This window comes from Amphibalanus amphitrite, unplaced genomic scaffold (genome assembly GCF_019059575.1).
Source record: "Amphibalanus amphitrite isolate SeventyFive unplaced genomic scaffold, NRLGWU_Aamphi_draft 001193F_arrow, whole genome shotgun sequence".
Lineage (NCBI taxonomy): Eukaryota > Metazoa > Arthropoda > Thecostraca > Balanomorpha > Balanidae > Amphibalanus > Amphibalanus amphitrite.
The window spans coordinates 205,474-212,654 of NW_024882687.1; positions in this window are offsets into that span (position 1 = coordinate 205,474).

Consider the following 7,181-nt stretch of genomic DNA (forward strand, 5'->3'; position numbering starts at 1 on the left):
CGGGTCCGCGCAAAATATTTTGCTGAGTATGAAGTCACACATGCGATGATGTCAGCCGCCTGGCTCCGCCCATGCTCCGCCCCCTCTCCGCCGGCCCGCAAAGCCGAGGGCCACGCGAGACGCGGCGAACCGTGACGCGGATGGACTGGTGTGTTTCGTTCAATTACTGAGTAAAATGCGTTCAAATGTGGTTAATAGCAATGTGCCACTGAAAAGAAAGATAATGATACCAAAATAACACCATACCAACCACTTACAATAAGAAATATATGAGGGTAAACTTTAATCCGCGCTACTTTCGCCTCCTGCAGCTACTATTTTCTTCTTGCGCAAAACTGAAAGATTTTGCGCGAGCCTACGTCACACGTGTGACGTCATACGCAGAAGGGCGGAGCTTGGCACACGAGAGACCCCAACTGCGCATGCGTGGTGCAAAATTTTGCAATAGGATGCGCTGCCCGAACAGCACTCTGAACAACTTCAAGATTAAGATTGTGAACTTTTTGGAGAGATAATAATTTTTGCTGCTTGCTCACTGACCGCAAAAAGCAGACTAACACGTCGATTTTCTATTAATGTTTGCCAGTGCTCTGGCGAGGAACATGATAGATACAATTATAAGAAAGAAAACATTGACCTTTTTCCTCGAATCTATAGCAAAATTAATGAAAAATCACCTTTTTATTTACGTGATATTTCGGCCAACAGACCATTATCAAACGAAAGAAAGAACAATGTAGAAGACAAAAACGGTTACAGCAGACAGACGGCAGCCTATTTTCATATTTCGAAATTCATCTCGCGGTATTTGTTTACATAAGACTTCAATGGAAAAACATCCTTGGTTATGCTAAGATGTTTCCGATGTACCGTACACATATAAAACGAGCGATAAAAAAAAAACGAGACAAAATCAGGACATATAACTCATCATAACACTTTTTGAATATTCGATACGATCGATGACTCGAATTCACACGCTGCATACGCTATCTTACACACTTACATGATAGGCCAAGACACAAGACGTTCGTTCAGGGAGGGCTCCAAATCTCTGATAGTGATGGACTCTGATATCTTTCTGTCTGGGTAGTCCAGAGCCTGGTGCAGTATCTCCACCGTAAGTGGTAGATCCGCCCCTCTGTCTAATGACAGCTGACCGTGAGCCACTCTAAAGTGGTCTCCGAGGGGGGTGTCGGGAGTCGCACTCAGCATGTTCCTCACATGTTCGTTAAAACGCAGTCTGACAGGACGTTTGCTCTCTCCCACATACACCGCCGGCTGTTCCTTGCAGAGAGTACACGTGATCCTGTAAACCACATTTTTGGTCGTGCATCTCCCTGCTAAGCCACACTTACAGCAGTAGCACCCGCGACTGGCACCCGGACAGAGAGGAGGTGAGAAGGCTGACCTGACTAGCGCGTTTTTCAGATTTTTCAAAATAGGCTGCCGTCTGTCTGCTGTAACCGTTTTTGTCTTCTACATTGTTCTTTCTTTCGTTTGATAATGGTCTGTTGGCCGAAATATCATGTAAATAAAAAGGTGATTTTTCATTAATTTTGCTATAGATTCGAGGAAAAAGGTCAATGTTTTTCTTTCTTATAATTATTTCGTCGATTTTCTATATCGACTTCAAAAGAACGTGACATTGTGAGCACGGCACCATCAGTGGTGTCTTGATCAATTAGGCCATGGCCTTGATCATCAATGAGTTAATATGCTACATGTTGTGTAAAATTGACAGCGTTCCTATCGATGTGCTTGTGAGGCTGGTCTGTGAAAACTTTACGGATGACGAGGTTGAGTCTGCGAAGTCCCTCTTGTGTGAGCATGTAGAAGAATCTGTAAAAGCTGGCAATCGTCGCGGCCAGAATAAGAAAAAGATGAATCTGGATGACATCGCAAAGATGCTGATTGAATGTAACAGGGATGAGTTACCGAAGTTTGTCGCACTGGACCTGGCAAAGCTTCCGCCTATAACTGTCGACTGCATCGATGTGAGCGCGCTGATGAGGAAACAACAACTGATGGACGTCGAAATGACTTCTATGAAAAATATGATTCAAGATATATTGAAAGTAACCGCCGATACATCGAAAAGGGTCGAAGAGGCTGTAGCCCAGAAGTCCACAACTGCCAGTAGCATACATGATAAAGCCTGCGAGACAACCGCTGGGCCATCGCAGCCGATGACGTATGCCAATGTGGTTCAGGATGCACCTGCTAAAGCATCTGCAGGGGAGTGGACCATCGCCAACCGTGCGAAAAAGGGCACGCCACCAGCTCGCAAGCCTGCTGCTGTCGAGCCCACTGCTGCCCCACCAGGTGCCGCTGCAATGAACAGCGTGAAGCCTCCGAAGACAGCCAAGTCCTCTGCAGTTATTGGGACTAAGACGACTGGATCCATCAAGGCCGTGGTGGCCGTGAAGCGAGTCTCCCTCTTCATGTCCCGTCTCCCGCCAGGTACCGGTGGGGCGGCCGTCAGCGCCGTCTCCCGCCAGGTACCGGTGAGGCGGCCGTCAGCGCCTATGTCCGCGAACAGTCCGGTGCAGAGACGGTGACCGTCGAAAAGCTGCAGACCCGATTTGACAGTTATGAGTCCTATCGCCTCGATATTGTCAATCCCCCTGCTGAGATAAACCTGCTGGACCCGCAGCTGTGGGCACAAGGGCTCATTGTACGACGGTTCTTCCAGAGAAGGGATCTAGGTTCACAAAAATACTGATCTACGACAGCATGATGTCTTCTTTGTATGTAGCTAGAGCCTATAAGTATTTAATTGTTTTGTTCATGATTAAAATTAGCACTTACAATTGTCAGTCGTCTAAACGTAACGTTGGTGGTATCAATATGTTGTGTAACGATTCAGATATTGTGTTTTTACAAGAACATTGGCTATTCCCGTCGGATCTTCCGTCGTTAAATAATATTCATCCCGACTTTATTTCATTTGGACTATCGTCAATGGATCCATTCACTAAGATCTTTTCAGGCAGACCTTATGGTGGCGTGGCCGTGTTGTGGCGTAAAGCGCTAACCCATCTTGTGAAACCTGTGACGTATGATGATGATCGTATCCTGGGCTTAGAAGTTTACCAAGGTGAAACTAAGCTTCTTCTCCTTGGTGTATATTTGCCTTACTGTACACCGCCTAATTTTGAAAGTTATGTGTATTATCTAGGCAAGATTAAGGCAATTGTTGATGAATCAGATTCACCATATGTGTGTGTATTAGGAGATTTTAACGCTGACATAGTGAAAGCGTCCGAGTTTGGCAAGGAGCTAGAGTCGTTTTGCGTTGAGTCCAATCTTATTATAGCGGATGCATTATATCTCTCTTCTGATTCAAAGACTCATGTTAATGATGGCCATGGTACTGAGGCCTGGCTTGACCATTAGGGTGTATCGTCGAATTTTGATTTTTTTTTAATCGTCTTCACTACTAAATTTTATTGGTCCCTGGCATGTTTGAAGCCGTAGGATACCAATAAAAAAAATCTGGGACGAAAACCTAGCCTGCTGCGAGCGGTTGAACGGAAGCCTGTCGGGACGGCGCCAGGCGTTGAAGTCTCCCCGTTAGTTACGCGCACACTAGCACCACGCGGCGGCTGGCGCCGTGCCGCCGCGTTCCCGGTCAGCCGTGTTTTAGCGTTCACTGACGGGTCGAGGTGATTATTCTAAGCTTTCCTAAGAAGCTTTCTGCCCCGCAGCTCATTATGGAGCAAGAATATCGCACAAACTGCATAGAACATTGACATGCAGGTTGTCGGCACATATGGAGAAGGGGATGTTTTGGTTAATGCCTCCTTTAATAGGAAGAGATTGTGGAAGAACAACACATTTCTTTTGGAAATTACTCATCCTCCTTCTTCCTACGTGCCTGCTTTAGTAATCGAAGTACCCCTATTGACTCTACGTTCTTGATTCGGCTGTGGATTTTATGCATGGAATTCCGCTATATTATATTTTCTCGCTCAATGTCCCCTGAGCTATATTGAGGCGTCACGGGACAGCAATGCTCAGCACACAACCGCAGAGAAAAAGTCAATGTGGCCATGCGTTTTGTATGCCAAAATGTGTGAGCCTTGGTGTGTACCGGCAGCCGTTGTCACCATTGTAATTTTCACGACTTTATCTTTATAAGGATGCAATTTCCCACTTCCTAGTTCCCAAACTGGGTTTGGAGATATTATAGTTTTACAGAAACATTTGGGAATGTCTGTAATGTAAGTTAAAGCGAATACCGAAAGGAATCCACATATTTTCGATTTCCTGTTTGCTGTATTGCTTATTAAATGCCAGACGTCATGATGGCATGGTTGCGATTGATGGTATGCCGGATGGCCAGGGTACGAACTCACGGTAAGTCAGCTTGGCCGGCAGGCATCAACAGGCACAATAGTCTTACACTGATATCGTCACCCTCAGTTATTCGTCACCATTCAGCAGCAGGCCCAGAGCTTCGGGCTTTGAACCGTAAGGTACAGGTGTATGAGCAAGACATTGCGCCGATTCGAAGGGCTGGAAGGGCAGCATCGCGGGGGCTGGAATGCGCCTGAGCGGCTGAGACCATCCCATTGGGACGGGGGTGTTCTGGGTGCACTCGGCCGCTCATGCTGGGAAATGCATCCAATGGAGCTCTCCATTCGAATGATTAGGGTGACCTTTAGTCTAGAACAAGGAAGGATGACTGTTGGCTGGTCCCGAGGATAGATACAAAGGACAGGTAATGACATCATATAATGAATCGAAGACGGCCCCGGTCCGATCCTCTGATAGAGGTTCATCAACACGTATCTCGTTGTGGACCATTTCGTTTTCCTCCACCGTAGTTTTTGCACCGACCTGAACGGGTTGGAAGATTACGATGTTCAGAAACCATTAAGATCGTAATTGTATATTCGTTGTATATTCGTTCACTGAGCAGGTAGGACAGGTTCAACACAGTGAAAACCTCATCCTATCATCCAATAATTATAAAGTAGTCTTCATGGAATGGAAAGGCTAACCTAACTCAACGAATATACAATTACGACCTTAATGGTTTCTGAACATCGTAATCTTCCAACCCGTTGAGGTCGGTGCAAAAACCACGGTGGAGGAAAACGAAATGGTCCACAAAGAGATACGTGTTGATGAGCCTCTATCAGAGGATCGGGCCGGGGCCGTCTTCGATTCATTATATGATGTCATTACCTGTCCTTTCTATCCTCGGGACCAGCCAACCATCATCCTTCTTTGTTCTAGACTAAAGGTCAGCCTAATCATTCGAAACGGGTGGGGATGGGGTAGAGCTCCATTGGATGCATTTCCCAGCATGAGCGGCTGAGTGCACCCAGAACACCCCCGTCCCAATGGGATGGTCTCAGCCGCTCAGGCGCATTCCAGCCCCCGCGATGCTGCCCTTCCAGCCCTTCGAATCGGCGCAATGTCTTGCTCCTACACCTGTGCCTTACGGTTCAAAGCCCGAAGCTCTGGGCCTGCTGCTGAATGGTGACGAATAACTGAGGGTGACGATATCAGTGTAAGACTATTGTGCCTGTTGATGCCTGCCGGCCAAGCTGACTTACCGCGAGTTCGTACCCTGGCCATCCGGCATACCATCAATCGCAACCATGCCATCATGACGTCTGGCATTTACTAAGCAATACAGCAAACAGGAAATTCGAAAATATGTGGATTCCTTTCGGTATTAGCTTTTAACTTACATTACAGACATTCCTAAATGTTTCTGTAAAACTATATCTCCAAACCCAGTCTGGGAACTGGGAAGTGGGCAATTGCATCCTTATAAAGATAAAGTCGTGAAAATTACAATGGTGACAACGGCTGCTGGTACACGCCAAGGCTCACACATTTTGGCATACAAAACGCATGACCACATTGACTTTTTCTCTGCAGTTGTGTGCTGAGCATTGCTGTCCCGTGACGCCTCAATATAGCTCAGGGGACATTGAGCGAGAAAATATAATATAGCGGAATTCCATGCATAAAATCGACAGCCGAATCAAGAACGTAGAGTCAATAGGGGTACTTCGATTACTAAAGCAGGCCCGTAGGAAGAAGGAGGAGTAATTTCCAAGAGAAATGTGTTGTTCTTCCACAATCTCTTCCTATTAAAGGAGGCATTAACCAAAACATCCCCTTCTCCATATGTGCCGACAACCTGCATGTCAATGTTCTATGCAGTTTGTGCGATATTCTTGCTCAATAATGAGCTGCGGGGCAGAAAGCTTCTTAGGAAAGCTTAGAATAATCACTTCGACCCGTCAGTGAACGCTAAAACACGGCTGACCGGGAACGCGGCGGCACGGCGCCAGCCGCCGCGTGGTGCTAGTGTGCGCGTAACTAACGGGGAGACTTCAACGCCTGGCGCCGTCCCGACAGGCTTCCGTTCAACCGCTCACAGCAGGCTAGGTTTTCGTCCCAGATTTTTTTATTGGTATCCTACGGCTTCAAACATGCCAGGGACCAATAAAATTTAGTAGTGAAGACGATTAAAAAAAAATCAAAATTCGACGATACACCCTATTGAGTATTGACCATATCATTTGTACGAAAGCCTTTTTCGAAATTATTGAAAACATTGGCATAAACCATTCCGTTCTTAGCTCTGATCACTTCCCGGTATTCACTCACATTAGAACCCATGACTGTAATATTCATATCGTTGAACCTGAGACAGCAGCAGCTGATAGATGGGTTGTTGATTGGATGTCACTGAGTCCAAATGAGCTCAAGGACTATACCGCTGCTGTCACTAATAATTTGGCTCAAATTGAGACTCCTTATGAGCTATTGCACTGCGGCGCCTGTTCTGACGTGACCCATAGTGTTTTGATTGATGAGTATTATGAAAGTATTCTCAATTCCATGCTGAACGCCTCTAAAACGACCATTTCCAAAAAGCTAGGAGGTAAATTTAGGCGTAACATTCCGGGTTGGAATGATTTTGTTAAGGACGCGCATATTATTCTTTGCGATTTGTATGCACTGTGGGCACTAGTGGGAAAACCTAGGGAAGGTTACATTTATTGTCAGCTACGCTTAGCCAGATCGCGATTTAAGTATGCTCTGCGCCACTGTTTGAGGAACGAGAAGGAGCTAAGGGCAAAAGCTCTGGCTGATGGGCTTGTTGCGAACCCACATAATATTTCAGGGTTCTGGAAAGAGGTGAACAA